This window comes from Nannospalax galili, unplaced genomic scaffold, assembly GCF_000622305.1.
Source record: "Nannospalax galili isolate Female #2095 unplaced genomic scaffold, S.galili_v1.0 scaffold691, whole genome shotgun sequence".
Classification (NCBI taxonomy): domain Eukaryota; kingdom Metazoa; phylum Chordata; class Mammalia; order Rodentia; family Spalacidae; genus Nannospalax; species Nannospalax galili.
Window position 1 is genome coordinate 960,669 of NW_008330362.1, and position 6,510 is coordinate 967,178.

Below are 6,510 nucleotides of genomic sequence, written 5' to 3' on the forward strand. Positions count from 1 at the left end.
GGTTTAGACAATAGAGCGGTTTAGACATTATTATATTAGCTCCTAACTTTGATACAGATCAAGCTCTTTTCCCTGAACAAGTAGAGTTTCCTCTCTAATAAATAACAATTCTGGTGTTAACTGAAGAGAAACTGTGTTTTCTTAATCCCCCACCATGCTTAATAGTAAGAATAACAACAAAAAACTTGGCAGTTTTTGCATTTATAAAGTAAAAATTGTCTATCAGGATGTTGAAACTCCCATGAACAGTATAACCACTTGACTGCAGTTCAGTTTTTCTGGGTCCCAGCAGCTGATAGGACTTTATAAGCTTCGTATTCACTTCAGAATTCTTGTTCATAAACTCTATCCAAAGCACCTGCAGAACTGATCAAGCAAACAGTGCCATATTCGTAACAAGATTACTGGTAATGACTTATATCATTTCTACTAGGACAATAGTCTGAATGTCATAGACTGGGATATTTTCTACTGTTTAAAACTATGCAGCTGAAGAATGTTCTGCTACATAAGAAATTATTGATAGGGTTTTTTATAAGCCATAATCATAGGCTGTGCACTGTGCAGAATCACAAATCAGTGGCCAAAAACAATATATTGCTACAGCCAATATATTGCCTGATGAAACTATTCCTAACTCTGATTGTAATAACCCAGAATAGAACCAGCGAGATAGCTCAGTGGGTAAGGGCACTTGCCAGTAAGCCCACGGGCCTGAGTCTGGTCACTGGAACCCATGTGGTGGAAAGAGAAAACCAACTCCGAAGTTGTTCTCTGGCTTCCACGTATGCATTATGACGGCATGCACCTTCTCCCCAAAAAAATATTTTTTAAATTCCCAGAATATCCCAACATGAATATCCCAGGAGGTCACTCTCCCTGGGCTCTGTCCGAGTGGCGTAGGGGAGCACAGGACTCTGCCCCATGATATACAGTCCCTTTCCACAATGTTGGAGATGAAGCTGGGCTTCAAGTCTACACCTCATATTCCTACAACTTCTCAGAGTCCTGTGGACGATAACTGGGGAGACATACCACGCAAGGAACGGTCCTAGATCACTTAGTGTGCTTTAGTCTGTTTTGCTTACTGATTTAAAAAAAAAATTCCCAGAATATAGGCCAAGTGTGGTGGTGCATGCCTTTAATTCCACACTCGACAGGCAGAGACAGGAAGATCTCCGTGAATTCAAGGTCAGCCTGATCTACATAGTGAGTTCCAGGCCAGCTGAGGCTACAGGAGACCCTGTCTCAAAAAGATTTTAAAAAAAAAAAAAAGCAGAATATAAGATTATAGATTACAAGGAGAAAAGTTAGCCCACTGGACATTAAAGCACACCAAAAAGCCTCTATAATGAAAACAACTAGTTACTGGTACAAAAGAAGACATGGGATAAACCAGAGCAGAATTAGCAAGCTATGGCCACAAACTGTTTTTGTCAATAAAGTGTATTGGAACATTCATCTGTTTAACCGTCTATAGCAGCATTTGTCCTTTAACAGCAGGGACTTATATGATTTACAATCTGAAATATTTACTAAATTTAGGCAATTTTTTTAAAAAAGTTTTCTAGAGTGGGAGAGATGTCTCAGTGGTTAAGAGCACTGGCTACTCTTGCAGAGGACCTGAGTTCGATTCCCAGCACCCACATGGTGGCTAATAGCCATCCATAACTCTAGTCCCAGGGGAATCCGACACCTGCTTCTGACCTCTGTGGGTGTTGCACAACACAGATGCACTTACATACATACAGGCACACATACACACAAAATAAAAATGATAAATAAAAACAAATTTGGCAGTGGGACTGTAGCTCGGTGGGAGGGTACTTGATCCCCATGCAAATTTACCAGCTCTTAGATCAGAAAGTCATGGATGAGATTCGAGTGCTTATAGAAATTATAGGAGCACAAAGATGCTCTACTCTCACACATACCCTGGGTGTTGTATTAGTCCCTTTTCTGTTGCTGTGATAGAAACATTGACCCGAGCAACTTATAGAAAGAAGAGTTTGTTTGAGCTTACAGTTCCAGGGGAATTACAGTCCATCATGGCAGGGAGGCATGGTGGCTGGAGGTGGCTGGACCAGGAACAGCAGAAGCAAAGCTCTTACATCATCACGCAGGCACAGGAAGCAAGAGACTGACCAGAGATCTGGCAAGTCTTAAGAACTGGCTAAGCCCACTCCCAGGACATGCTTCCTCCAGGATAGCCACATCTTCTAAAACTTCCCAAAACAGCACCATCATCTGGGGACAAAATGTCCAAACATTTGGAGCCTATGGGGGACATTTTCATCCAAATCACCACAGGTGTGTACTCCTGTCCTTTTTCTAATAAACTCCAATTTTATAGCATAAAAAATTAGTGTATAATAAGTTGGCATCTCAAATTACTGGGATGAAGACTGATGCCTATATCTCAAAATGTTTTCTCTGCCTTTTCCTCTAACAAGTACAGTGTTTCCATCTCACACTAAGGTCTTTCGTGCATTTGGAGTTGATTTTTGTGTCGGGAGGTGAGAGATAAGAGATATAGTTTCATTCTTCTACATGTGGATATCCAGTTTTACCAGCACCATTTGTTGAAATGGCCACCTTTGGGCATCTTTGCCGAAGATCAGGTGGCTATGGCTGGTTGGTTTCCTATCTGGATCCTCTATTCTGTTCAACTGATCGTTGGATATACACATTTTTTGATGGAGTAATCCTTCCAGAATTTACCCTGGAGACATAACCCAACAATATAAAACTACATTACACAAGGACATTTGCTGCAGCATTATCATCAACCCAAACCTTCCCAGTTGTGCCAAAAGAAAAACATGAGAAATTCAATACAAAACTCAGCAGTTGACTGGTCATCTACAGAGGATGAATAAGACAGATATGAAGGGAATGGAAAACATGGGGAGGGAAGCACTCCCCAAATACATCTTTGCATTTTGTTTTGATTTTTAGAATTATGAATTCTCCACACTCAAAAAACAAATAAAACTAAGAGGCAAGCAAAAGTCAAAATACAATACAAAAGTAATGAATAGCTCAGAATAACATGTCCATAGTGAAAGACCTAAGGAAGCAAAGAACTGCTCTAAGTAACTTTGGTAAGCAGTACTTTACTATTGCCTGTCTAAGGTAAAGAGCAAAGAACATAGAGTTGTTTAAAAAAAAAGTCATAGCTCCTAGCTGGGCATGGTGGCACACGCCTTTAGTCCCAGCACTTGGGAGGCAGAGGCCGGCCGATCTTTGTGAGTTCGAGGCCAGCCTGGTCTACATAGTGAGCTCCAGGACAGCTGGGGCTACAGGGAGACCCTGTCTCAAAAAGACCAAAAAAAAAAAATCCTAGATCCTAAAGATTTCCTTTTTTTTCCTATGCTGTTAACAATTCTAGAACTGCTTTATGTATATTAGAGGATTAAATAAATACATAAAATGTGAATATGGAAAGATAGTTGGGTTTCTCCTCAGAAAGAGGAGGTATCCAGTGTCACACACCCAGTGTCCCAGCACTCAGGAGGCAAGGCTGGAGAATTGCCAGTTTGAGGCCAGCTTGGGCTACATAGTAAGACTCTGACTTCAAAAGAAAGAGAAAAAGGAAATGCAGAGGATTAAGGCAACCGGGCATGGTGGTGCACGCCTTTAATCCCAGCACTCTGGACGCAGAGGCGGGCAGATTTTTGCAAGATTGAGACCAGCTTGGTCTACATAGTGAGTTCCAGGCTAGCTGAGGCTCCAGGAAGACCCTGTTTGAAAAAGACCAAAGAAGGAGGAGGAGGGGGAGGGGTAGGCGGAGGCGGAGGCGGAGGGGGAGGAGGAGTGGCACACACCTGTAGTGCTAGCACATGCAAGAGGATTGCTTGAACTCTGGAGTTTGAGACCTGCCCTAACAACACAGCAAGATTGAAGTGGGGGGTGGGGAGAAGATGATAGAGAGGAGGGAGGGAAGAGGGGAACTGAAAGAACTGGAGGGCTTTGGGGATGGCTCAGTCAGTAAAGCACTTGCTGCTCATGCCTGAGAATTTGTATTCCCAGCATCCATGGAACAAAACGACTGCAGTGCACATCTATAATCCCAGTCCTACAGAGACAGAGATATGAGGATCCCTGGGACTGCTCTAGCCAAATTGGTGAGCTGCAGGTCCAGTAAGAAATCCTGTCTCAGAAAATAAGGTAGAGTGGTTGAGGATGACACCCAATGTCAACCTCTGTCTCACACACACACACACACACACACACACACACACACCACACACACACGCACCACACATACACGCACCACACACACGCACCACACACACGCACCACACACACACGCACCACACACACGCACCACACACACACACCACACACACAGGCACCACACACACACCACACACACACACACACACACACACACACACGCACCACAAATAAAAGGAAGAAAAACGGGGGAAACGTTATTAAATGTCAAAAATCATCGGGCTGTAAAGCTGCAGGTTCATTTCTGGGCTCTCTATTAATTCCACTACTCTGCACATCTGTCTGTGTTCAGGCCGATACAGCTGTTCTGAAGGAAAAGACCGTGAAGTCTCCAGGTTTGTTTTGTTTACTGATTGCTTTGGCTGTTTAGTGCCTTTAGGGTTCCCACACACACACCACACATGCACCACACATACATGCACCACACACACACACCACACACACAGGCACCACACACACCACACACACACACACACACACACACACACACACACACGCACCACAAATAAAAGGAAGGAGAAAGACAGAGACAGAGGAGAGGAAAGGAGAGAGGGAAGGAAGGGAGGGACAGGGAGGGAAGGAAGGAAAAAAGAAAAGAGGAAGAAAGGAGAGGACAGAAGAGGGGAGGGGAGAAAAACAGAAAGAAAGATTGTAATGCAGTGGGAAATTCCTGAGCAGTTTATGAGCATTATCAGATGTTGGGTCTTGAACTAGGAACCAACTAGTGAATGAACCCTCAACTCCTACATTCTTCCAGCCATCCAGAGTTAAAGGTGCAGTACCAATCCTCCTCCAAGTACTGGAGAATTCCAAGAGAACTAGAAGTCAGAATCTTATGAAGTCATAGTTCCTTTTGTTCTTACCCTGGTACCACATCCTAGGCCAGCAAGGTGATAGTCTGGTCACATAACAGCATAGTTCTGCAGAGAGGCAGGTGCACCCTACCTACTAATTCACCTGGAACTTCCATGCTATGCTTGTTCTTTGCTAGAATCCTCCCTAGCAGTGTCTCCATGTCTGTCCACATCTGCACTTACTGCCCACTCTAGTCCCACTTTGTCCATCCGCCAAACCATCCAGATGAGCCTCTAATTCAATGGGGGAAATATTATGGTTGAAATAACAGAAGACCAGGGCTGGAAAGATGGCTCAGTGGTTAAGGACACTGGCTGTTCTTGCAGAAGACCCGGGTTCAAATCCCAGCACCCACATGGCAGCTAACAACTGTCTGTAACTCCAGTTCCAAGGGATCTGACAACTCTTCTGTCCTCCGAGGGCATTGCACCACACAGGTGCACTTACTTACATGCAGGCAATACATGAAAACACATTAAAAAATAAATAAAAATTTTTAAAAAGAAAATAAAAAAAGAAATAAGAGAAAATCTCACTCACGAGAGTTAACAAGAGTTGGAAAAATCAGGGATTCCTTTTCTCACATAGCAAGAAATCTATTGATAAATAGTCACCCCTGTTATCTCTACAGCTGTGCTACCAGGACCAGGACCTGCAGTTCTCTTGCCTTCTCCATGAAGATGTACAGCTCCACACCTAACATCTGCCACCCATTTACAAGGGAAAGGGAGGGTGCCAGTTATGGCTATTCCTGTGACCAGGAAGCTTTTCCAGAAAAGCTCAGGATTCTTCTGTGTGTATTTTATCAGCATATTTGAGCTGAGAGGACTAGCATGAGCCCTGACAACCCTGCCAAGTTGAGTTTTAAAAACATATATGCAAAGTATACTTCATAAATACTGTGGGAAATCCAGAGGTTCCTGAAAGAAGTGTATAGATTGTGAGTGAGCACTGAATGACTCTTCATGATAATGAAACACACCAATAGAATCAATGTGAACATTTATAGCTTTGAGAAGGTGGATTCAAAGGAAATGGAAATATAAACAGCAATTTCAGCATTGGTTCCTGGTTGAGTTCGATCTGTGTACATTGACTATCTGAAGTTAGAACTATATAGTATTAATAGTTTTGAATGTTATTTAAGTATCCTCCTTTTTTATATTTATTTTTATATGTATGAATGTTATGCCCTGTATGTGTATAAGTAGACCTGTGTTGTGCAGTGCCTGCAGAGGGCATCAGATCCTCTAGGAACTAGAGTTATGGACAGTTGTTAGCTGCCATGTGGGTGCTGGGATTTGAACCTGGGTCTTTGGCAAGAAGAGCCAGTGCTCTTAACCACTGAGCCATCTCTCCAGCCCCAAGTGTCCTGCTTTTTTGTCGGCAGTCATTCCTGCTGTACCAATGAAATTT

The 6,510-nt window shown here is 43.1% G+C and overlaps 1 non-coding gene across 1 annotated transcript; it reads left to right on the forward strand.

Annotated features, from left to right (window-relative positions):
- Window positions 1-848: 848 nt before the first annotated feature.
- On the forward strand, window positions 849-1,051 carry LOC115072752. Its single transcript, XR_003851770.1, has one exon. It is a non-coding gene; the product is annotated as a small nucleolar RNA SNORA73 family (small nucleolar RNA).
- The last annotated feature ends 5,459 nt before the right edge of the window (window positions 1,052-6,510 follow it).